Source organism: Miniopterus schreibersii (genome assembly GCF_964146895.1).
Source record: "Miniopterus schreibersii genome assembly, chromosome: 4".
NCBI lineage: Eukaryota > Metazoa > Chordata > Mammalia > Chiroptera > Miniopteridae > Miniopterus > Miniopterus schreibersii.
Genome location: NC_138105.1, coordinates 36,846,738 through 36,874,492, shown reverse-complemented (window position 1 = coordinate 36,874,492; position 27,755 = coordinate 36,846,738). Strand labels below are relative to the sequence as shown.

The window sequence follows — 27,755 nt, the reverse complement described above, 5'->3', positions numbered from 1 at the left end:
ATAATTGCACAATATTTCTTGTTTTATTAATATCACAATTGTAAAACAATGTAAGAAGACTTGTATAAGGGAAAATATTTTATTTCTTATACTGTGATTTCAAAATTGCAGTTGTTTGCAGAGAAACAGGATTAAAAATACAATTCATGTAATAAAGTAGAAGTAGGCAACAGAAATGAAAGAGATTTTGGTGCTCCGAGGTCTGTTTCCTTTTTCTCTTTCCACCAGAGCCTTCGTAGTCATTTCCCTGGGCTGATAAAGTACTGTACGTTCCCTTCAGTTTACTCATTTCTTTTTCTTGGGATCTTGAATTACCTGGTTTCTGGTCACTTTACCCAATGGAGCCTGCAGAAATACTCTGTAAGATATTATTTTTAGAATGTTGATTATATACAACTTAATAAATTGCAAATTTAGTTTACCATTTTTGATTCTTATGACTGATATTTCCCCTAATGCCATTTTAATTTCAGTATGTTTGTTTTATTTTGACTGTCTTTATTGCTTGTTTTATATCCTATGTTAATTACTTTCTGTTCTAAACTAATTTTCTCCTTCGCTACTCAAGGAAATTTTTTTTCTGACATAGTACAGAGAAAACCAACAACTTCTCCAAAATATACTTTGGCTTCAAGGAGAAATAATTCAATTCATTATGAAAATATTTGTTTGCTAATAATTATATATGTACGAAGCAACATGCAAGGCACTGCACACAGTTTTAAAAAACAAGTAAGAAACAATATCGACCTTCTAGAGTTTAAAATCGAGTCAAGATCATAAGAAGTATACATTTAATGATATTACAGGCAAAGTAAAATGAAGGAGTTAAGAAAGTCACTAGGACATGACGTTCAGAAGGCCCAGGGTAGAGAGAGTAGGGAAGGCAGAGAAAGGGGAAAAAAAAAAAATGCTACTATTTAAATAGGGCTTTAAAAAAATGAAGATTCTAACATAATTGAGTTTTCAGAGTGTGCCTCTGCCATCAAAATGTTTTAGTCCTTAAGAAAGTTATTCAGTCTTTTAAACTTCAGCCACTTAGCTGAAAAATGAGTATTAAAAAACTGCCTACCTTAGAGAGCTACCATAAAGTATAAATGAGATCGATGTAAGACATCTTTAAAATGTTACAGCTATGTGTTCCATAATTTTTCCTTTTTTCTTTTTTTGGGGGCCAAAAATCTGATATAGTCGTTTTAGGATTAATGCCAGTATGAGCAAGGTAAACATCCTACAAATATTAACAAAATAAACCCAGTGATATATTGTGACCAAATAGGATCCATTCCAGGCCTGCAAGGATAGATTAGACTTATTAGAGAATCTATTTATATAATTTTTCTTATTTAAAATTAAAGGAGAGATAAGCATATTATTAGGTACATAGTTCTGTGGGAAAATCTTTACTGAAAGTCAGTATCCATTTATCATAAAAACATTTAGCAAACTAAGGATAGCAGGACACTTCCTAAAGCTAATGAACAACGTAGTATGTAGTAGTGAAATGTTAGAAGCATATTCTTTAAAAGTAAAGAATGAGAACAAATGTTTTTTCTAATCACTAAAATTTAACATTATATCCAGGCCTTAACCAATTCAGGAAGACAAAGATAAGAAATATTATAGGGTCCGGCTGGATGTGGCTCGGCGGTTGAGCGTCGACATAGGATCCAGGCGATCGGGGTTCGGTTTCCGGTCAGGGCACATGCCTGGGTTGCGGGCTCCATCCCCAGTTGGGGGCGTGCAGGAGGCAGCCGATCAATGACTCTCATCATTGATGTTTCTATCTCTCTCTCTCCCTCTCCTTTCCTCTCTCTGAAATCAATAAAGATATATTTTAAAAAAGAAAAAAAGAAATATTGTAGGGACTGGAGAGAAAGACCAGTGATAACACAGGGTGGGGCAAAAGTAGATTAAGAGTTGTGTTATGGGAAAATAATACAGTAATTAATAAATAATAATACAAGAATAAACTCTGTTTTGTGTACTCACAACTGTAAACCTACTTCTGCCCCACCCTGTACAGTGACTAATTAAGAGAGTGGATATGATTTTCAGCAGGTTTCTTGACTACAAAATAATTTTTAAATTAATTGCATCTCTAGTAACTGGATAAAAAGAATAAGAGAATATGATTTTAAAAGGATGAAGGTTACAATATGATGCACAGAGGAATGCACTTGACAAGAGATGTCCAGTCTTTCATGGAAAGAATTTTTAAACTTTACTAATGGCATAAAGATGATATAAACAACTGAATATCCTGTGGTCCTGCACAAAATATTTTATCATCAGAAAGATGTCAATTCATTCCAAATGAATAAATACATTGTGATGCTAATTAAAATCTCTCTTATTTCTGGTGGAACTTGACGCGCTGATTTGAAAATATATGTATAAACCTGCAAAGACTCAGTGACAGACAAGGGAATTGGAAGGGAAAAAAGGAGCGAGTCAATGCAGTGACACAGCGAAGACGTACCGTAAAGCAGTGGTAATTGAGACACTGGGAGTTTGCTGTGGTGGAGACAAATAATCAATGCCCCGGGAGAAAGAGCTTAGATGTGAACCCATGTATCTTTGGACGTTTGATATATGACACAGGTGGAATTACAGATCAATGGGGAAAGAAGAACAAGTTAACCAGGGATGCTAAAGATGATTTTTTTATTTAAAAAAATAAATCTTTGCATCACATACAATTTTCCTGGATATTAAATATTTCTGTGTAAGAAAGTTTCAAAATTTTAATATAAAATAAAAAATTCTTCATGACTGGAAGATACAGGATATTAATTACGATATCTGAAAACACATAACAGAAAAAATTGTGATAACTTGATTATATTTAAATGTATTGCTTTGCCTGAAAAGATAGCATTACAAAGAATAAAAGCCAAGTTTTATGCTGGAAGAATAGATTTTGAATGCATATAACTGGCAGCAAATTAGTATACAGACTGCAGAATAGCCTCCTATAAATAAAAAATAAGATGCAAAAATGCTGAATTATAAAAATGGCAAATATATAAAGTCACTTTCTTGGGGGAAGGGGCTGGATAATCCATAAATATATGAAAATCCAACTTCTTCAGAAATTATGGAAATGTAAAATTATTACTACAATTAATACCTCTGATACCCCTTAACTAGACAATAATTTAATACACTGTTGGTAAGGATGTAAAGAAATAGGAAATCCCATATTTTGCTGCTGGTGGAAGTGTAAATTGTTACAGCCACTTTAGGGAGCAATTTGGCAATACCTAGTAGAACTAGCTATGTGCGTTCTCCGTGACTCTCATACCCCAGGGCCCAGAGTATAACAAGGGTACGAGACAAGAACTATTGAAGAATGTTTGTATCATCTTTTGTACAACATTTAACAATAATGAAATCCTGAAATGACAAATAACCAAACCAATAGATTTGGTGCACTCATTGAGTAGAAATCAAGCTAGTAGTAAAAATGGTGAACTAGATTTGCATCTATCAAGTTGGATAAAACTAAAATATACAAAAGTGAACTAAAGGAATTTTCAGGATGCTATAGAGAGTACATCTTATAGGAGCTTTCCTTCATTGAACACTTACCTTCTTTTCTTTTAACCTTAACAACAACATCAAAAAAAAAAAAAGTGTTTACCCTCTTTCTCTTTCCTCTCTTCTCTCCTTTTTCTACCTTCCTTCAAGAATCAGAATTATCTACTTTTTCTGTCTGTTAATTGGGAACTTGTTGACAACTTTTTCTAATTCTTTCTCACTCTTTGCAGTCGCCTTCCCTTTTCCTATGTAATAAGTCATGCTGCTTAAACTTAGTGTAGGGAAAAAATGTATCTAATATTTTGTGGATATCCCTCATATTAGTGGTCTTAGGCCTTAAAGATTGCCTTACATAGATATTAATTCATTCTCAAACTCACTGTTCTCTCAAGTCTCAGAAGAAGAAATAATGAGTCCAGTTTCCTCAGATCCTCACTGCGTCTTATAATTTTTGCTGACTTGGGCGTCCACAAAATGCGGGTCCATTTCCTCCAGGCTGGTTTAGTTTCAGGTGCAGAAGTGGAAGTGAACTTTGGTTTTAATGTCTACTACTTTGTCAAGGGAATAAAACTGGGTGAACTTTTGAACAATGGATTGTAGGCACACTGGTCTGAAATGGAACTGGTTCTTTCATACAACATCTGAAGAGAAATCTCCCACGCTATTACAGATAATGTGAATCTTTCAGTCTATTTCCTATCTGTTAATGATAATTTCCTGTTCCTCTAAAAGAAAATTCTTTCACCATCTCCTGAATTTCAGTTCAACCATTCTTTATATTGACTGACAGTGAATGATGACTCGTTCAAAGTGCTTCTCTAATTATTTTTTAGTTTTGGTCTCAGTCATCAAAAGATTATGTCAGGGTGTAAGATTATACATATGTGTTTGTATGTATCATTCTCTTATTAGCTTTTTGGCTTAAAATCTTAATAATTAATATTAATTAAATAGTAGTTAATACTTATAAGCATTTGTAATGAGAAGGCACTGTTCTTTGTGCTTCATCTGTATTTATCCTTTGTAATCCTACAACAGTTCTAGTAATATTCTTATCTTACAGCGTAGAAGACTGAGGAACAGAGAAGTTAAGCAACTTGTTTAAGGTCTCATGGCTAGAAGATGGTAGAAACAGGATTCAACCCAAGCTGCTTGGCCTAGAATCTGTGCTTTAAACAATATACTATATTGCCATTCTCAGGTTGATTTTTAAATCTAATCAATTATATTTCCTAATCAAATAAAACTTCTGAACCTAAAACTTTTGATGAGACCCCGTTGCCCTGAATGGTGTAATTCAGATGGTCCTTGAAGGCTGAATTTATCAAATAAGTTCTATTCTGGTTAGGAAAATCCATTTTGGAGATCAGCCATTTTACTCCAAGTACATGCCTCTGTATTTCATGCACTATTGGGTTTTCCTTCAAAAGTGTATGCCATGGATAGGTACAGATGGCTTAAATCAATTAAAGATTGGATTATTATTCTTAAAAATAATACAATGATTGTTGACCTGAGAGCAGATTCCAGGAAGTGATTTAGTCAAAACCTGCTTGAGTTGTAAATGGTAGGCGAGTAGGTACCAACAGAAGGAAAAGGCTATATCAGTGATTAGAGAGACAAGAATATTAAAGAAACAATTTCAAGGAGAAATAATGGAGGCTTTTTTTTATATAGAAAGAGAGGAATGAATGCCACTAAGGAAAACTAGATTAGATATAGAACAACAGGGGTATAAGTGATGGGGGCAAATCTTCAAAGAGAGAGCTGTTGGTGTTCTGAGCTACAGCAAAATTTCAGTGTCTACCCATGAGCAGTTCTTTCAAGATAACTAAAAGAAGGGAGATTAGAGTTCTCTTAATGGCGTGGTGGGAGATGGTCCAAGTGTGAAGCAATCTTGGAGTGTTTTGTGGAAGATTCAAAGTAGTCAGGGCACTGAAAGCAGGGAGCATTAGGCTATTTAATTTTCTGAGTGGTAGGATAGGAAAGAATTTAAATGAGAAACAAGTTGAGCATATGGAGTGGGAAGACAAAGTCAAAAGGGTTCTGAGATCGAAGCATCTAGTCTTTTCTTAGGAAAAAGAGAAGATGAGAAGCAGCCCGGCTACACAGATGAATTTCACCTAATACGAAATTTTTGTAATGATCAGTCCAGTTTGAAGAGTTTATGGCAATTTTAGTGTTCAAGGGACAATGTGAGACAAATACGTGTCAAATTGAAAGTAATATAACTAATGTGAAAGGATGTGATTTTTCATTGCTATGCAAAACTCCTCAGTAACTGGTCTGCTGCTGTTCACTCTCTCTAAATATAATGGAAAAATTACCATGACAATTTATCTTCTTGGGCTTTGGTATCATAAATTTCGCTTCCTTGCCTGCGCTTGCTTTTGTGTGATGAGACTTCTTTTTACCACCATGTATCTTCATCTAAAAACCACAATTAGACTCTTTTGTTGAATTCCTAAATAAGTAAATGGCTTTGATATATTGGGAAATTCTTTTAAAGAATGTTTTAAGGAAGACATGCCTTCTCAGAATAAATCATCTTGGGCTTTGTATAATTAAAAAAAATTCTTTATTTAAATAAAGGGAAGGGGCATGGAACAAACAATCTTCTCATCTTCTCCAATTTCATGAAAAAAATTCCTCAGAGATTTCTCTGAATGATATAATAAGAAATAACTTGAATGAGAAACATTAATATTCTTGCAGCTGACACTTTGCTGGCTTGGTACAGGTTAGCAAGACAGCTACTCTTTTCCTCTTTTGTTTCTGGGGCACTGAATTCCGCACGAATGCTCTCCCGAGCAGTGGGAAAACCCACTGGAAACTACTGTGAATGCCTATCTAATGCAAATTCTATTTGATAAGCAGACTGGTTGGTGACCTCTGTAGCTATTATTGTTTAGCAAAATTCTGTTCTGTTTTATGAATGTACTTCAATCCTTCCTTCCTTCCTTCCTTCCTTCCTTCCTTCCTTCCTTCCTTCCTTCCTTCCTTCCTTCCTTCCTTCCTTCCTTCCTTCCTTCCTTCCTTCCTTCCTCCCTCCCTCCCTCCCTCCCTCCCTCCCTCCCTCCCTCCCTCCCTCCCTCCCTCCTTCCCCCCTCCCTCCTTTCTTGGGATACATGTTTATGTGTTTTAGTAATCACTGACAAATTTTTATTCAGTAGAGAACTAGGGCTACAATAGTCAACACTGACCACAGAGAGGCCTAATATTTAAACCAAATTATAGAGAATGTGGCTAAAAGCTTACTTACTCTGTAGGTTAAAAAAGGTTTAGCATGTTCTTATGATGTCAGCAGTCACCAAGGTCTTAACAAACTCCTAAGGGTAAGTAAACCAGAATAGTCTTACAATTTTTGTTACTTTCCAGATCCCCAAAGAACACAGCTGACAACCAGGGAGAAAATTAGGATTCACAATAGAGAACGCTAGCATTTTATTTAGCACTTATGGTCTTCCAGATGTTATAGTTGAAGTATTCTTATTTCTTTCTATAGATAAAGAAAGTAAGCATTATTATTGCCAATATTATCCTATTTGACAAACACCTAGAAATTATATAAGTGATGTGAACTGAGAAATGTCCTGATTTTAGCCCTAGTGCTGATACTTCTCAAAGGGACTATTGTAACTAACCCATGCTGCCTTAATTCCATGTTATCGCTCAGTGTGCAGAATGTTATCACTCATTCCTACACCAATTTTATCATCCAAATGCTCTATGATTTTTTGTTCTTTAGTCAGCTCCACTACCAAAATCTTTTCACTGTGTTATCCTGAACTGACCATTTTAAACAAGCAAACTATTATATCCATAATCATTGAGTATTTCCATCATCCCCTTGATATAATCAAAATTCTACTCAGTGACATCACCCACTCTCCTCTAGCCCTTACAAGCGGTGACAGTGTTGGTGAAGGTGTAGAGCAACTGGAAACCTCATGCATCGCTGGAGGGAATGTAAATTGGTACAACAAATTTCTCAAACTAGCAGTATGTAAAGTCTATAACCCATTTTATGATCTTAGGTATAAAATCAACATAATGTTTATATCTATACCAAAATACAGGCACTCAAATTTTAGAGTAACACCATTTATAATAGCTCCAGATGTCTACATGTGATTTAGAATGTCCTTATGTCTAGAGTATCCAGATGTCTATACTGTAATAGAATAAGTAAAATGTGGAATGATCATAAATGAATTCTATGAAAAAAAAAACCCAATGAACATTAGACAGTTGCAACATTAGACAGTGAACATTAGACAGTTGCAACAATGTGAATGCATCTTACAAAAATATGTTGCATGAAATAAACCAGATATCACATACAGGGTGGTTTACAGTTATTCATGTGGAAAATAATACAATAATTAATAAATAATAATACAAGAATACACTCTGTGTTTCACATACTCACAACTGTAAACATTTTGCCCCACCCTGTATATATTCTACTGTTCCACTTATATGAAGGAAATGAGAATAACTTACAATGTTAGAAGTCAGGGTAGTATTACCTTTGAGGGGAAAGGGGTTTGATAATGAGTAGTGCTTCTTGGTGTGCTAGTAATGCTCTCTTTCTTGATCTTGTTTATATGTATGGATATACATATCTGTATATATAAATACACACACACACACACACACATATATATAACAATTACTGCTTTATTGAGGTACCTTGACTCTTTCATAAAATTACTCTGATAAACAGAAGTTTCAATTTTATCAGATTTACCAAAATTTTTATTTATGGTAAACATCTTTGTGTTCTGTTTAAAAACGTTTTGCTTCTTCCAAGGTCAGAAAGATGTTCTCATGTACATTCCTCTAAAGCGTTCTTTTTATACCTTTCACAATGCAGCCTGTAATCCTTCTGAGCTGCATCTGTCCATGTAAGCATTTGTATGTACAGTGTGTGACAGAGGTCAAAATACATTTTTTAATAAGTGTCGCCTTTGTCATAAGTCAGGGATTGATCAGTTTCTATATTCATATTTTGTTTTAATTTGTGCCATTATCATACTGTCTTAATAACTAAAGTTTTAATATAAGTCCTTCAGCTCTACTCTTCTCCAAGTCTGACTTGCTGTTTTTTTGGCCCTTTTAATTTTAAAAGCATTTTAAAAATCTAGCTATAAACGCTCATTTTAATAACCTGAATGCATTTTTATTGCTAATAAGTAACTCTATACATTAATTTTGGAAAGACATTATCTGTAAAATATCAAGACTTCCAGTCTGTGTATTGGGTTCTTCTTTAAGAACCCATTTTCCTCTTAGTAATGTTTTATAGTTGTCAGTATAAAGATCTTCTACAACTTTAGATTTATTCTTAAATATTTATTATGTTTAATGATATTTTAAATAATAATTAGATGTTTATTTTCATAGTATGTATTCCTGGTTTACAGAAATTCTATTGATTTTGTATAATGAATTTTTATCCAATATTTATGTGTTTTATTTATATTTCTTACCTGAGTACCTTGTTGAGGATCTCTGGTACAATGCTGACAAATTTCATTTTTTTGTTTCATTCTCAAATTCAAAGAAATATATTTAATATTTCATCATTGCATATGTCTTCCATGCATTGGTATAAAATAGTTAACAGATTAATATGTTTTTATTTTATTTTTGGCTCACTAAATAATATTTTTAACTCATGAATAGGGGTTGAATTTTGACAAAGTTTGCTTTGTGGCTATGAAGAAAATCATGGGATATTTCTCTTTCCTCAATAACATGGTAAGGTGTATCGGTTCAGTTTTGAATAATAAACTGCCCTTGCATTTCTGTAGTAACCCTTATTTGACAGTGATGTATTATCCTTTATATGTATCCCTTAGTTTTACTTATATTTCCTGATGGTTTGTTTGTTCCTGTGTGCCCACATGTGTATGTGTGCTTGTGTGTGGTTTTGTGTATTTTGAGCCTTTATTTGTTTGGAGGAGTTTTATTCTTCCCAGCAAAATTGAGCAGAAAGTACAGAGAGCTCCCATATCCTTCCTGCTCCGCCTGCACAGCCTGTCCTACTCAGCATCCCCCGCCACAGTGGTGCAGTTGTTAAAATCAGTAAACCTACATTTTCATATCATTATCACCCAAGTCCATAGTTAGCATTAGGGTTCACATTGGTGGTATGCTTCCTACAGATTTAGGTAAATGCATAAGTATGTAGCCACCATTTCAGTATTATACAGAATAGTTTCACTGCCCTAAAAATCTTCAGTGCTCTGCCTACTCCTATATTCCCCGCACTAACCATGGGCAACCAATGGTCTTTTTTTTTAATTGTCTCCTTCCATGGCCTTTTCCAGAACCACACATCTTCAGAAACAGGCAGTAGTCAGCCTTTTCAGATGAGCTACTTACAAGCAGTAACATATATTTAAGGTTCCTCCATGTATTTTCATGCCTTTAGAGCTTATTTTATGTAGTGCTAAGTAGTATTCCATTGTCTGGATTACCACAGTTTTAACATTCACCCACCGAAGGACATCTTGGCTGCTTCCGAGTTTTGGCCGTTATGAATAATGGTGCTATAAACATCTGGGTACAGGTTTTGATGTAAACTTAACTTTTCAACTCCTTTGGGAGACATACCAAGGCTCGGGTTTTCTATTTCTTCTTGTATGAGTTTTGGCAGATTGTCTTTTTAGGAATTGGTCAATTTCATCTAAGTTATTGAATATATGGGCAAAGTTTGTAAAGTTCTTCCTTTATCTTTTTGATATCCTTATAATCTATAGTGATGTTCCTTCTTTCATTTATTTGTTTATTTTTTTCCTTAGTTAGCTTGGCTAGAGACTTGTCAATTTTATTGATCTTCTCAATAAACCAACTTTTGTTTTCAGTGATTTTCTCTAATTGATTTCCTGCTTTCAATTGCATTGGCTTCTGCTCTAATTCTTATTATTTCATTTCTTCTGCTTACTTGGAATTTAATTTGCTCCTCTCTTTCTCATTTTTTAATATGGGAACTAGATTATGGATTTTAGATATTTTCTCCTATTTAATTACTTGTAAAATGAAGTAAAGATATTATATTTAATTCTACAGGTTATAAATAGATGGATAAGGTTCATTTCCTTTTCTGATAAAGAGTCTAAACTCTTATGTTGATTACTAAGATTGTTAATTTTTTTACATATGCTTTAATTTATTTACACACATTCTATTGCTGATATGGGAGTAGATTTTTTTAAAACTTAACGTTTTTCAATATACATTAATGTTTGCTCACCTTAAAGAAATAAAACCCGATTTGTATGTAAATGAAACATTATTTAAAATTTTTAAATTTTCCTTCAAATATCCAACTTAAATAAAGAATATATTTTTAAAAAATTGTCAAACCACCAAAATAGTTCTTAGGAAACACTAAAATAAGTTCAAGTGAGGAAAATTCTTTTGCCCCTGTTGTGCTAGTTTCTTGACATTTACGTGAATTTCTTAGTTGGGAGTTTGACTTCTAGCATGCCCACTGGAATGCTGTGGAACTATAAACCAAAGAACTGTTAGTGCTTCCAAGATGAAAATGTGTAGACTCAACCATCTTATTTAAGTCAGCGTAACTCACAATACTCAAGCATTCTGTGAATCAGTGTACTACGAAATCCATATTCTTTAAAGCAGTGTTTCAGTAGTAAACATATTTGTTTCTAAGAGTTAAGACTGGACAGAAACCTTAGATGTAAAATCATTTACTTCCAAGAGGCTGCTTATGCAAATAATCAAGGGAGTCCATTTCATGGATAGTCCATTAATATTGTGTAAAATGATAGGAAAGTGGAAACCTCACCAGTGCATGTTTTGCATGTCTTTGTGGTCAGAGTATCTTACAGAAGATAAAAACACTAAAATATATTCTTTGGGATTAAAATTACTCTTATTAGTCACCTTTGGATTAGTTATTTAAAAAAAACATTTCATTTCTATATTTAGCTATCAAAGGAGAGTACAGATGTCAAAACATTCAAAAAAATTCTGAGGTACCAGAGAGATATGTAATTATCACATTTTACTAGACTCAGCAGACAGCCCATCAGAGAAACAATGTGTGTTCTCCAATTATTTAAATGCTTCACAGAAGCAAAAATAGTGAATTGATTAGAGAAGTTACATTTTGGAATGATAGCAATACAATTTATTCTGTCAGTAAATGTTAGACTATCTTTTCTAAAAGAACATATTCTGCTTCTGTTTTTCCTGTCGAAATAATATAAATTTAAAAAATGTATTATTATAATTTGTTTTAAGCTAGACATTTTTATAGTGCAGTGATTAAAATGTAATGCTCTTAGCCATTACTGAGTTGTTTTAATATATTTGAGGGCTTCAAGAGGCATTTCCATATTAATTTATGTATATTCCATGATTTATTAATTTATATATTAATTATTTAAAAAACACATTTTAATTCATTCGTTTACATATATACTCATCATTTATTCAATAGATTTATTTGATAATCTAGTATTAATTAGGCATGAGTTTAGACTACAAGATAAATATGTTTGGAGTTTTGGCCAAAGGAGAAAATATCATTAGCATATAAACTAGAAAAATAATAAAGCAACTTTACCCTTTTTTCAGTTAGAGCAAATGATTTATTTTAGTTCTACATAAGTATTATTGAGAAATATATATTTGAATTGAGTTACTTTAAATTTTTAAGCAGGTATGAAGTCAACAATCTAAGGCAGTAATTAGACATTTCTCTAGTTTTATTTCAGACGCAATGTCCTTAGCATATATATTTCAAACATTTGAGAACAACCAAAATTGATGATAAATTCTGAAATACAGAACTTCTAGAAAAGATTAATTTTATTATGTTATAAATTAATAATTATGGGTATATTTAAACAATTTTCTATTTTTATTTTCATCATCTGTGCCAAAAACATTTTAACAATCTGTTTTGTTTTTTTAAATTTATCTTTATTGTTGAAAGTATTACAAATGACCCCTTTTTCCCCCATTGATTCCCTGCACCCTGTACCCCTCCCCCTAGGCCTTCACCCCAGTATTGTCTGGGTCCATGGGTTATGCACATATGCATATAAATTCTTATGTTAATCTCTCTCCACCCACTCCCCCCTTCCCTCTGAGATTCATCAGTCTGTTCCATGTTTCTATGTCTCTGGATCTGTTTTGTTCACTGGTTTATTTTGTTTATTGGATTCCACATATGAGTAAGATCATGTGACACTTACCTTTCTCTGACTGGCTTACTTCAGTTATCATAATACTCTCCAGGTCCCACCATGCTGTCTCAAAGGGTAAGGGATCCTTCGTTTTTACAGCTGCATAGCATTCCATTGTGTAACTGTCCCAGAAGATGCTTGATATGATTCCAATCTTCTTAAACTTGTAGAGACTTGTTTGGTGTCCTAACATGTGGTCTTTCTATCTTTGAGAATGTCCCATGTGCACTTGAGGAGACGGGCCTATTCTACAGCTTTGGAGTGGAATGTTCTATAAATGTCAATTAAATCCATCTGATCTAGTGTGTCATTTAGAATCACTGTTCCCTTGTTGACTTTTTGTCTAGACAATCTATCCAGGAAAGTCAGTGGGGTGTTAAAGTCCCCTACTATGACTATTGCTATCCATCTCTCCTTTAAAGTCCTCTAGAAGTTGTTTTGGTGGGGTTTTTCCCCAGCCTGTGATGATGGGCGTCTCTTGTAGACAGCATATATTTGGGTCATGTTTTCTTGTCCTTTCAGCTACCCTATGTCTTTTGATTGGGACATTTAATCCATTTATAGTTAAGGTTATTAATTGATAGGTGCTTATCTATTGCCATTTTACTTCTTTATGCCTATGTTTCTCATTCTATTTCAACTTCTTATTACAGCAGTCCCTTTAACAAATTTCTTGCAATTCTGGTTTGGTGGTGATAAATTCCTTTAGCTGTTTTTTGTCCGGGAAGCTCTTTATTTTACCATCTATTTTGAATGATAGCCTTGCTGGATGGAGTGGTCTTGGTTTCAGATCCATGTTTTGCATTACCTTGAATACTTTCATACCATTCCCTCCTGGCCTGTAGAGCTTCTGATGAGAAATCAGCTGACAGCCTATAGGAGCTCCTTTGTAGGTAACAGCTTGCTTTTCTCTTGCTGCCTTTAAGATTCTCTCTTTGTCTTGAATTTTTGCCATTTTAATTATAATGTGTCTGGGTGTGGGCCTCTTTGGGTTCTTCTTGGTTGGGACTCTCTGTACCTCCTGAACTTGTGTGACTTTTTCCTTGACCAGGTTAGAGAAGTTTCCCGCCATTATTTCTTCAAATAGGTTCTCTAACCTCTGCTTACTTTCTGCATCTTCTGGCACTCACTCCTATAATGCAAATATTGTTATGTTTCATGTTGTCCCACAGCTCCCTTAAACTGTCCTCCTGTTTTTTAATTGTTTTTTCTTTTTGGTTCCCTGATTGAGTGATTTTTTTCTTCCCTGTCTTCTAATTCTCTGATTCATTCCTCATTTTCCACTAATCTGTTTATTCCTTTCAATGTATTTTTTATTTCTACTATATCCTTCTTAATTTCCTTCATACTTTCCATATCTTTTCTCATGCTGTTGAGTATCCTTATGATCAATATTCTGAACTCTATATCTGATTGATTGCTTATTTCCATTTCACTTCACTCTTCTTCTGGAGAATTCTTTTGTTCGTTCATTTAGGGCTTGTTTTTTTTTTTTTGTCTCCCCATTTTAGCTGCTTGTTTGGATGTGTTTCTGTGTATTAGGTAGATCTGCTAGGACTCCCAGTCTTTTGGATGGTGTCTGTGCAGGCCAATGCCAGACACCGTTTGTGAGTGGCCTTAAGTACCCTGTTTGAAGTTTTTCACACTCCATAGCTTCTGGTTTCCTCTGCTTGGACTGGGTGTGTTTGGACAGGACCAAGATATGCACTAAGGTCTGCTTTTCCCAGCCCTGGGTCCAGAAGCAAATCAGGCAAAAACTCAAAGCACCCAGAGACTGTTATGTAGTCTCTTAATGAGCCTCAGGCTGTGGAAACTCACAGGGTGGGGTAGCTGATTGTTATCAGTCTCTTAAGGAGCCTCTGGCTGTAGAAACTTCATGGGGTGGGGCCAGAGGTTTGCCAGCATAGTGGGGCAGTTGCTTCCCCCTCAGGAAAAGCTGCTTAGAAGGTAAATGTCTGCCTGAGAAAAATGTCCTCTGCCCTGTGGGGGAATGACTCAGTGCCGGGGTGCCCTCTGAAATCCATTACCCTGAATTCTCCTCACACTGCTCTAGTCCTGTCTGCCTCCACTGGAGCCCAAGGTGAGTGGATGCACGTGAAACTTTGTGCATTGGCCCTTTACGAGGGCGCCTGTATTTCCATCTGTCTCTCCCTGGCAGATAGAAACCTGGCTGCTTTTCACAGCCAGATGTTATGTGGGCACCTTTCTCAGGTCTGGTGCGCCTAGCTGGGAAGCCCAGCTTGCGGTTTAGACCCCAGAGTCCTCAGTGGGAAGCCCCCACAGCTGAGATATCCTTCTGGCCCTTCAACTGCCGCCTGTGGGAACCCGGCCAGCCCTCTTGGGCTTCGCACTTCGTACTAGTCTCTGTGCGGTCTCCTCTTTAGGTGCTTGGTTATGAGGGTGCTCTCTAGCTAGTCTTCAGTTGCAATTGATTATTCAGGGTGGTTTTTCTGTATTTTAGTTGTAATTCCAGTTTGGTTCTGGAAGAGTGTCAGTGTAGTTTCCACTCAATCCACTGCCACCTTGGATCTCCTTTTTTTTTTTTTTAATTGCAAAAACTGAAGTGAGCACAGCTTGGACCAGTGCAGGAAGGAAAGTCACGCGGAAGGAGGCCTGACCTTTGCTGCAGGCCCTCACAGCAGGGTCTGGGGCCTGAATGAAGCTTCTTCAGAAGTGGCTTAATTTAATGTGCTGTGACCTAAAGTTACAGCTGGTTTCTAGAAAGGGAACAAAAAAACCACTGAATTTAAAAACTGCAGCCAAGCCCTCCCTTAACCTTTACTGATCTCTGGGGAGTTGGTTCTCTTAACAATCTGTTTTAAGTCAGTCATTCTCTCTAGATAGTTGGATATATTGATAAACAGATGGGTATCACTCTGGCCAAAAGAATAATAATAAAAATAGGAAGCAATGCAAAGTTTAGTGGCAAAGAGTATGGAGTACTAAGTAAGGAACAGTAATCCTATCTATTACATTCTTCAGTCATTATTTTACATTTCAGAGATAAACATTTTTGGGGTAACATAGATTTATTTCTCTGAATAAAAACATGACTCTGTATCACAAAAAATGATTGGTCAAAATCTCCATCAGAATTTTAATTGAGTATGATCCTATCAGCTTCATTGCATGTTGGAAAAGTCCCAGGTGGACTAGAAAATGAGTGTGTTCAGCCAGCTTGTTGATGCCTCTGTAGTCAAGGCACTTCATGAACTGAGCCATAATTAAAATTTGAACTATATTGTTCCCCTTAATTCTGAGGATATATACTACTTACTTTTATTACAGGAAACTATATTTTAATAAGTATCCTTCAGCAATAGAAATAAGTACCAATTTATGCACACCTGAGACTAATGTATTAGTGTATGTCAACTTTAATTGAAAAATAAAAAATTATTTTAAAAACTGAATATTAAAAATATACAAAACCCTTTGCATTATTGTGACAGTTAATCAGTAAAGATCCCAATGCTGTTATTCTTGGTGTTCCATTTTTCATATAAGGAAAATAGAAACAGAGCTGAGATGAATGACCTGCCTGAGGTCAGAGTTCTAGTGATGTGTTGATATAAATGCCTAGATAGAAAAATACTCTTAAAACTTTAGTAAAGCTTTACATCTATGTAGTTAAAAAAAATTATATATCATCAGTGAAATTTTGACAATAGTAAAATATGGGGAAATAGGCACTACCATATTGGTAACTTGACATTATTTATTAAGTAGAACATACACATTTTTTATGCAACAATTTATATTAGAGAAATTATTTTATATATTTATCAGTTGCACTAAATATGTTCATTAATCAATATTCTTTAGAGAATTATTTGTAATAACAAACACAAAACAGAAATAATAGAAATATCTTTTAATAAAGGGCTAATTTAATTATTGACGGCCAATATGTATCTTAAATGGCCACTCTCTGCTATTGTAGTTTGAATCTTTAAGATATTTTGTCAGCTAAATTAAAAAAACAACAACAACACAGTCCTGGCTGGCATGGCTCAGCAGTTGATCCAGGATATCACAGTTTGATTCCCTGTCAGGGCACCTGCCTGGGTTTTGGGCTCGAACCTCCCCAGTAGGGGGTGTGCAGGAGGCAGCCGATCAATGACTCTCTCATCATTGATGCTTCTATCTCTCTCTGTCCCTCTCCCTTCCTCCCTCTCAAATCAATAAAGACATATTTTAAAACAAATAAAAAAGCACAGGATATTAAAAATATGGATAGTACACTCCCACCTATATAAAAATGAAGCCTAGGATTAATTATAGGCAAATGTTATGTACTACTACATATGACCTTTCTGATGGTGATTATGTCTTGAGAATGGAATAATGGGTGTAGGCTGGAAAATGGCTTACTTTTTTATATACATTTTAATGTTATAGTTATTGATATATACAAGATGTATTTCATAATAAAAAGTAAAAAATAGTAATAATCTTAATAAAAGGGATTTTTAGTGTTACTGTAGGCTAAACACTGTACTAGTACTTTATATTCAATGCAATTTAATCCTCTCACAACTCTGAGGAAGGCACCATTCTTGCCCTTGTACAAATGAGAAGAAATAGTAGGGCTGAGAAGTTCTATAACTAACCACTATTTTCATAGCCAGAAACTCTGGGTTTAGAAGTTTAGGTAGCCCGGCCAGGTGTGGCTCAGCAGTTGCGCATCGACCTGGGATCCAAGCGATCGCGGTTTGATTCCTGGGATCCAAGCGATCACGGTCAGGGCACATGCCTGGGTTGTGGGTTCGATCCCCAGTCGGGGACGTGCAGGAGGCAGCTGATCAATGACTCTCTCATCGATGTTTCTCTCTCTCTCTCTCTTCCTCTCTCTCTCTGAAATCAATAAAGATATATTTTTAAAATAAAAAAATAAAAAAAGTTTAGGTATGTTTCATCCTTAAATTTATGCTTTGAAGTCCTTTGCTTAGATTTTACAAATCAAACTAATACCTAATGGGGAAAAATAGAGCTCACGTGAGAAGATCAAGACCTACTTTTCCTTTGACCTTACTTGCCAAGGAGCAAATGATTTTGTATACATTAGAAACAAATTAGCATCAGGGAAAATTGAGTAAATCTTTTATTGTTGGTAGATATAATCTGAGAATTTGTTTTTTTTAAGAGAGAGACAGAGAAGAACCAACATTGATTTGCAGACCTCTCATAATGTTCTCTCATTTCTGAAATGACTTCCTGTGAATTGTGTTGATTTATATCCTTATGGCTTTCCAATCTTAGTGCAAAGAGCTCAATACATGTTGGTCCTAAAACAAGTAATCATTTTAAATATAATTTTTAAAATTTTCTCTCTAAAAGACATACACTTTGACATGTTCATCTGTTCTTAAAAGCTCATCTTAGTAGTGGAAGCATCTGTAAAAAAAACCAAACAGCTGTGAATCTAAATATAGAAACAGATTCAGTCTTTACAACATAAAGGCTGAAATGTGCTTCTTCTCAACACGTTAAACTGTAAGTGACGGTGCTACATGCTCTAGAAATTGCAATTTTAGAAATTGAACTTAATGCTAATTTATCTCACAGGGAGATGCTTATTATTCATAGTATTTTTCTAGTGTGAATATAGCTACATGTGATTTATGCTGCAAAAGAAAAGTCAGTAAAAGATATACTTTTTGTTTGTTTGTTTTTTCAGTAGATATGACATCTCAAGGCACAAAAGTACTGCTCTTTAAATGGTAATAGAAGAACAAAGTTTAAGGCTATTCCAGCTAAAACAATCAAATTAATGTGAACCCAAATTAAGCATTGTATTTTTTTTAGCATTTTTTTTCTTGAATCCTCACCCCAGGAAATGATGTTTAAAGATTTTTAGAGAGAGTGAGAGAAAGGGGGGGGGGGGGCACCAGGTGTGGGTCCTGACCTGAATCCAACCCACAGCCCCCTGGTGCACAAGATGATGCTCCAACCAACTGAGCCCCCTTGCCAAGGGTTAAGCATTGTATTTTAAAGAAATATAAGATAATAAAATAATTTTCTTAAAGATATTTTTTAAGCATCTGATATTTATAGCAATGTCTATATATTTTTAAGGATTTTTACATTGATATCTTTAAGTAGTTTTCTTTTTTATTTTGGGTTCCCACTTTTTTGGTATTTTTCAAATTGTGTTCAAAAATATCAGGCTGAAAGTTAGTATCAGAAACCAAACCATGTGTCATATGGCCAGTCCAATTGAATCCAGACTCATCTTTTGATTTACCTGTTTTATGTCTTTTTTTCCTAAGGGCAAAATTTAGCAGAAATAATAAAATAATAAAATCCTCCCCTTTTCCCTGCACAGTAATTGACCTCTTTCCAGGGCCTATTCTTAAACTTTTAGTCACTGCTACATTTACAAGTTGTGACAATACTTAGGGACCAATGGGACTTTTAAGAATGAAGTCTGCTTCAACATTAACCTCTGTGTTAGATTTTGTTCAAAATCCAAACCCAAACCTTTAAACATTTTTCTGCAGAAGCTTTTTAGGTATACACTTTGGAAAGCATCTGAAGACTTCATGAGGAAGCTATAGCCAGTGTGTTGGCCGGCCCTGTACTGTGACATGTAGTGCCACTGCTCTGTGCGTGTGAGAGGGGGCAGGCCACTGCGCTCCTGATGTTGCGGCCTCTCCCACCCGAGAGCAGAAAGCACATCCACAGGTGCAGCTTCATATAAATAGTACTGCTTTAGTGTTCTTCCAGAAGATAACACAAATTCACCATGACAGACCTCATATTTGGTAGTGAAAATAAGTATGTGGCACGGCATGTGTAATGAAATGTAAAGTGTATAAAAATATAAAGAATATAAAATGGCTCCACTGTCCATATCTTCTTCATTAAATAGCAGGGAAAGACCTATAACTACTGTAATTAAAGCAACATTCTCTCTTATTCAATTTTATTTGATTTATTTGAGTGCCTGAATTTTCCATATCACCTCATCCCATGCTGTGCGAGTTCTATTTTTTCTTACTTTTTGATCTTATTACTTATTAAAGATTAAGTTCTTAATCTTTGCTTGTGTTCTTGCTCAAATCCAAGTCTTTCTATAAAAAGTCAACCATCAATTGATTTCTAGAAAACCTTCGCTTCTATGCAATGATCGTAAAAATTTAGGTATACACTTTGGAAAGCATCTGAATAAAAATTTGAATATCAGGAAAATAACATAATCTAAAATTAAACAGTAATTGCCTTCTTTAATGCCAGATTGCTTCAGATTTTCTAACTTGAACACTTTATGAGTTTTCTGAAGTGCCTTTCTGATTCCCTTCAAATGCAGCAGGTTGTGGAAATGAAAGGGTCCCATATTAAACCCAACATTCCCTCACCCACTAAGCTGGATTATTTTAAAGTAAATACACAGGCATCATAAAGTTACCTGTAAATAAACACACACCTCTAAGAAACACTTTTCAAGTTTACATAACCTGAGCCCTATTATTTTACCTAAAAAGAAAAAGGCTTCTTTAATATCATGTTCACGTGTCTCTATTTGTTTCATAAATGTCTTTTTTAAATAACTGGTTCTTTCTTATCAAGATTTCCCCCAAAACCCCAACATAATATCATTTATATTATGTATCTCTTAGTCTCTTTTAATCTATAAAATCCCTTCATTTTTTTGTCTTGCCATTTATTTTTTGTTTCATTTGTCTTATTTAATTTTTCACATTTGGGGTTTAGGTAATTATGTCCTTGTGATATCATTTTACATATTTCTCTATTCCCTATATTTTATGTAGACTGATTTGATCAAAGAGTTTGATCAGACTCCATTTGCTTTTTTTTTTTTTTTTATATAATATATCTTTGTTGATTTCAGAGAGAGGAAAGGAGAGGGAGAGAGAGAGATAGAAACATCAATGATGAGAGTCATTGATCGAGCCCGCAACCCGGGCATGTGCCCTGACTGGGAATCGAACCCTGATCGCCTGGATCCTAGGTCGACGCTCAACCGCTGAGCCATGCTCGGCTGGGCTCCATTTGCTTTTTTTGGTGAAGAATATCTTATGAGGCTCAGGATATCTGGTCAACTATCATTTTGTGATCTTTCTGCTATAAAATTCTTCATCAAATTTCACTTAATGTTTTAGCAGCTATTAAGGAATGCAAAATTGTGTTGTTTCAACATTCTTATTTTTATTGGATATACTAGCTATGATTTTTTCCATAATAAAAGGTTTGCTCTACAACCATTTGGATATCCTCAAATATACTTGTACACTAAAGGAAGGGTAAATGCTTCACCCTTCTCTGTTATGTATTAATTTCCAGGATAATAAATTGTCCAGAGGTGATCATTGAGATTTTTTAAAATTATTATGAACTCATGGATTTATAAGACATTTGAAGTGTTCATAGCCATTATAATTCTTGCTGCATAAATCATAGTCTTCAACCAGAGCAAGCTCCTTTGCTTTGACTCTCATGACCTTCCAACAGGACTCTAGTAATCTTTATAATTTTTTATGTTGTTTTTTGATATGGAAATAAGTTCCAGGCTTATATTGTACAGTTCTTAACATAGAGGAGAATCTACTATTTCTCCAAGCCTTGATTTAGTTTACTAAGACATGTTATTTAGAATCCACAATCTGCATTGTTTATATCTGGTTAGGCCATTACTTCTAGGCCTTCTCTGTTTAACAGCAAGAAAATAAATATATATTATAGTCGAAGAGAAAATAAGTATACCAAGAGTTCATATTCTAATTGTAATTAAAATTTAACAGTGCAGCTTTTATCAAAATTATTTGCCCCTTTTTATTTTTCTCTCTTTGTTCTCAAATATATATCTCAAAATTGTTTATATTAAAGACAATGATATAATTACCTTTTTCAGTTTATCATCTATGTATCTAAATATGCATATCAAACTACAGATAAATCTTCAAAGTAATAATAACAATATTATTACTGTGAATGTGGTCACCAAAAGTGTTTGAGATTTCTTTTTAGTTCTTTTAACCTTGATATATCCTTATAAGGACTTACAGTCAGACATCTGTGTTTTAATGCCATTAAAAACAATTATTGTATGGTGAAACCATTAAATTGATAATTTAGTTTAGTTTTATGTTGTGTTTCACTTGTAGGAATTTTTTAAATTTAGATTTAATTTGTATTACAATTTTGTAAAATAATTAGAAGGCTCTAAAATCTAATCTGTAAAACAAGATACATTCAGAAAACTGTACCTTCAGTTTCTTTTCAAGTCTCTGCTTCCGCTCTTTAGATAGTATTTTATTAGTTTTTTGTTTCAACCTCTACTTATAAAATACAAGCATCTGTTGTTGTATAGATGTATAGATAAATATATATTTACCTTGTTTTATATATACACTTTCCCCTTTCATAAATAAAAGGTAATATATAATTATATTGTTTTTCATCTTTAAAATATTTTTAGAGAGTAATCTATAGTCATGTATAAACAGTTTTCATTTTTTAGAGATATATAGTACTCCATTTCATGGATGTACTATAATTTATTCAACAAGTCTCCTGTAGGCGGACATTTTGGTTATTTCTAGTTTTGTTTTGACAAGTAGGACAATAATAAATAGCCTTTTGCATATGCCATTTTAGTTTTTCTAGGATATCTTTGGAAAAGATTCCTAAAAGAGGGATTGCTTAGTAAAGGAACAAATCAATAGGAATATTATCTAGATATTACCAACTTTATTTTTATACATGTTCAACTATTTATTTCTACCAGCAATATATGTATGTGTGTTCCTTCCCCTACACTATTTTCATGATATCTAGAGTTAAAATGAATCCTCTGACTGGAAAAAATATACACTGGACAAAATATCAGACCAATTTTCCTGATCAAGAAAATAAGTCTGTTGTCATTAGAAGTTCAGAAGGTAGGATTTTTGACAATGATAGTCACTTTCGAAAGGAACTTATAAAGCCCTTAGGCATCTTTCTGCCAGTAAATTGTCTTTGGGGTAAGCAGCAGCTCTTCAAGAGAAATGGCTGGCAAATCAGTTTACTTGCTTTCAGAGGTCTACAAATTTAAGGAAACTTTTTGGAATGGAAACATCGTACATGGTAACACTGAGCCAGCATAAAGTCTATAACAGGGCTGTTTGAAGTTCCTAGAATGGAATATTTTAGGTTAACTCCTAGTTACATTTTACTTAAGTGGACAATCAGGGAATGGCCTTCTCCTACAACTGAGCATCTAAAAGAGGCCTGCAACATTACCATCCTGTTATTTCTAAATTTTTTTAGAATATTGTCTTTGGGCCCTAATGGTGCCTTCATCACTGTAAGGCACACATGTTATGCTTTACTCATCGCTGCCATGACCCGTTCCCCTAGGAAGCGTCTGAGAACAACAAAGTCACTGGAGAGTTAAAGAGTGTAGATGAGGGCCGTTAGCCACCGCAGTGCACCTGTCAGAAGTCCAGCTGGCTCACATAGAACTGAACATAAGGCTGATTGGCTCTCTGCCCAAAGAAACCAGTGTATCCTGAAGGGTGCCATATTGACAATTATGGATATGCAAAATTGTTCACACATTCAAGGTTAAGAGCAACTTATTTTGAGCTCATATCTTTATGCAATTCGTCTGGTGGCATATGGGGTCATATCAGAGCCTAGTCTCCAGAGGCAAGACTTGCTGTTGCAACTCACTTGTTCTAAATTATGGTTTCTGTGCAAATAGCTTAAAAATTAATTATCCCTCTAGGTTTTGACCAGAGTTTTAAATGATTACCAAGGGAAAATTGGGAAATAATGTAAATGAACAACTAGGCAATAAAGAATAAATGTATTGATCAGAGCTGGGTGTGACAATGATGGATGATTTCTGCTGAAAACAACAGTGCTTATTTGATAATGATGTGCCATCAAATAATACATCAAATAACAAATAGCATGAGAGTAAATAATTAAAATTGTCCTCCTGTAAATCTTGTAAGGGGATTCCCAACAAAATAATTAACTAGTTTCTGGATTTCACATTAAAGATAAACTACCATAATATCCTTGGTGTTTTGTAGTTTTTTACAAGCACCCTGGACAGGGTCATTATTCTGTGTATGTATGGTAAAGGCATGTCTTATTCATTTCAGTATCTCAGCATCAGGTCTTTTTTTTTTCTTTCTTTCTTGGTATCATAACATAATTATCCTTTGTGTCAGAAACTTCTTGCACTTTTAGACATTGTCCGAGTAGATTTATTGAGTGGATAAATCTTTTCTGAGAGAAAGAACAGTTAGTATTAGAAATATTTAGTTCCTACTTATATCAGCAAAAGCCATATTTTTCTGTATCTGTAAGGCAAATGCATTTTCATCCTTTTCCTGCATAAGATATGGGGAAATATTTGTGGAATTAATTGTTCAGTTTATACCTAACTTTTCCACATCAGTTTTTCTAGATTTACCAGATCAGCATGGATAATATTACATTGATAATAACATGATGGCAAAAGAAGTTTTAATGAAACTTTAAAATGCCTTTTAATTTTCTTTTTAATATCTCATTATTATTAAAAGAGGTTTTGTTCTTTCCTATGAGCAACAATAAATTCATAATATCTAAGATGACTAACATAGTTTTGTTTTGATTTATAAGTCAATTCTTATAATAAGATCATTGCCTAAAAGATACCTTCAGTTCAGAGTTTTATGATTCTTTATTAGTTAATGTTCTGTTCCCAGTTGATAAACTTCCTTGCATTTCTGGAATCTCCTGGCTTTTATGTGATTTTTCTGTGTCCCTGCGTATGCTACACTTAAGTAAGCAGTTTTAATTTTAAGACTAGGCTATCCAACTTTGCCCTACTTACCGCAATTAATCCTTTCATTTCTTACCAAATTTTGAATTGACATATTGAGAACAATTGCTTTTTATAATGAATTTGTCATACATATACATGCATGTGTATGTGTGTTTCTATATTACAGATATTTAAATAAGATTACCAATGTGTATTATTGTAGGTGAGAAATTGAATGATACATCTACTGTCTCTGAATGTAGTCATGCAAATTTATGCAAAAATGAAACTATCTTCAGATTTATTGCTGTTTAGCAGATGTACTTTAGGTCATATTAGTTATGTTCTTTAAAATAAAATAAATTGAATTATTTGTATTCTTAGTCTTAATTTACCTTCTATTTAAACTCAACATTATAATATTAGTTTTGTCCATTATAGAAATAAATCACTGTCCAAGTATAGCATCAAATAAACTTTAAATTTTATATGAGGATAACAAGTATCTGCCATACTTCAATTTACAGTCTACTGCTATGTATCACTTCAGTTATTCCCAGAGTTATGTAACTACCATAGCAATAGCCTTATTTAACATAACCACTCTTCACCCACACTCGTGCTTTAGAAATGTATGTTCTATTCACTAGTCTACATCTTTTTACATTCACATTCAAACACATGCACCTACACACACACACACACACACACACAGAGTATTAAAAAAAATTTCTTGGAATCTGCATATAACCACCTTATGGTTCTTATCATATTTTATTCAATAGTATGTACTTAGAGTACCTTTTTTTTCTTCCCCAATTCCTATATCTATACCTACCTCTCTATATCCATTATCTTTTTATATGTCAATCTTCCCAAACAGAACTTAAGAAACTATGGAGAAAGCCAGAAAAAACAACATACATTGATTATTTCATATGTGTTAATGTTTTACACACATTATTAAGAAAAATCTCCTAACTTTCCTATGACTTAAAAGGTTTTTGCACAGTTTTACTATCGATAAAGCTTAGGTTCAGGAAGATTGCTTTTCAAAATGAAATATGGAATATCTCTGTAGATTTTCTAACTATGAAGTTGAGAAGCACACAGATTAGCAAAGCATGCCTGGTTAATAATTTCCAAATTTACCAATCAAATAAATTACTCCATCTCCTGTGGGCAGAGTAAAAAAGACATAGAGAGAGGCTAGGAATTAAAGTAATTCAGAACCCTTATTATAGAATTAAACATCACACAGAGCAGACTCTCTAACAACACTTTACGAGGTTAGTTAGTATTTATGATCACTGGCTGAAAGAAAAACATATGGAAACAAGTTTATACTGAATTCAAGAATAATGATCATTAACCATATTTTACTGAAGCAAAAATGGTATTTCGAAAGACAATCAACAGGGATCCATATATAAAAGATGGAATTTTAGAGGATAGAACTATTTTGATATCCTGAAATTTTCTTCCACATTAATGTTGAGGAGTCAGGCTACTTGAAAGATAGGGAAACTGCTCTTGGTGCATCTGCCAAGCAATTTCAGACAATTTGACTGATTTTTTAGGTAGTAAGTTCTGAAAACAGAAACTGTTGAAAGCGATCTGACCTGAATTTATTCCACAAAATTTTATTCCCATCTGAAAGTGTGCCTGTGATTTATTCTCTGTCACTGCTGCATCTACACTAATGCACCATTATGCGTGGCCGATGTTTCAGATGAATAACCATCGCTCTTCCTGAAGCCAGGACTTTATGATTACGTCAGGCATTGTCTGGCAGCATCTATTTAGCTCGTCGATTTTGCCTCCGTACTTTCTTATGTTTCTGGAATAATTACTTAAATATTTACTCTTCTGTGTTTAAAATTTGCTAGAACAGAGAGATTATGCATGCAGAAAGTGTGCAGGAGGCTTGAAGATAACAAATGATACATCGAGCAGAGCCTAGCGTGGCTTTACTGGAGTAGAAACAGTGGTAATAAATCACCTGCCAATGTTGATAATAAAATACTGCATTGGCCTCCATCAGCCACAAGAGAAAGGTTAAATGTTATTTCTCACAATAACCATGTGGTCTTCATAGCTGACACCTCCAATATTAAATCCCATCGTTATTTTCTGTAGAAAACATTTGGTCTTATTCCTAATAGAACATTTTTATAAAGAACTACTTTGCAAATATCTGTTATTGTTGAAATACCTTCATTCATTTTATGGTTATTTTACTCTATCAATGTATCTCTTCTCTTTAGTGTAAAACTACTTTTATGTAATGGGTAGCTTTGGGCGGTTAAAATTTATTCTGGTCAACTGTAAGTGGCCTTTTAATGATCAGGTTCACATGAACTCAGTGTTGGTGTAGGTTGCAAATTGAAATATTATCGCTGAATAAGCTCAGTGATCTATTTTCTAGTTTATTTATTAAATCAAATATCAATCTTGTCTGTATTGCATTCCAAATTACTTATTTTAAACACCAACCTTATCTCTATACAACAAATATATCCCTAATATGCTCTTTGTAGAGAATTAATTGTTATTGAGTGGGTTTGAAATGCATGTTGGACTCAAAGGGAAGGCATGAAATGTATTTAAGATATACACATAGGGCTTATATTTATGAAGGTATTAATATATGTACACAAAACTTATATTTGCAAAGATATTAAAATATGTATACATAAGCTTATACTTATGAAATAAATTATATCATGATAGCAGATACTTCCAGCTATGGTTACAAATGAAATCACACTAACTACTCATGTCCCCACATACAACTGCGTCATTCTGCCAAATATACCAATATTGCCCACTCTTATTTCTGAAAGATGTCAAATTGAAAACACGGTTGTACTTACAAAGTAGTGTCTTAGCTGTAATGGCCATATGGCATCTGTCCTGTGCTTCCTCTGTTCAAGAGACTGTTTTAAAGGAAAACTCCTGCCGGTGCTCATCCAGAGAACACCAAGGTTCACTGAAATAGTTTTATCTCTTGACACTCACTAAACACCAATCATAGAGGTGTCGGAGCAGTCCTGAAATAGAATGCCTTCCTGCACAACCCATTGCAGAAATTTATTTGACATCTAAAAGCAGCACTGCATGTGACCACTCACAGTTACTCATACCACCACACCAAAACCAACAATGATTTTTTTTTTTATAACTCAGCCCAAGGCCTTCCTTTGCAAAGG

At 34.2% G+C, this 27,755-nt stretch overlaps 1 long non-coding RNA gene across 1 annotated transcript; it reads right to left on the bottom strand.

The window, feature by feature from the left end:
- On the bottom strand, nucleotides 1–27,648 carry LOC308556121. Its single transcript, XR_013998676.1, has 3 exons — nucleotides 27,420–27,648; nucleotides 6,806–6,872; nucleotides 1–358 (listed from the first exon to the last, which is right to left on the bottom strand). It is a non-coding gene; the product is annotated as an uncharacterized lncRNA (long non-coding RNA).
- Between the last annotated feature and the right edge of the window lie 107 nt (nucleotides 27,649–27,755).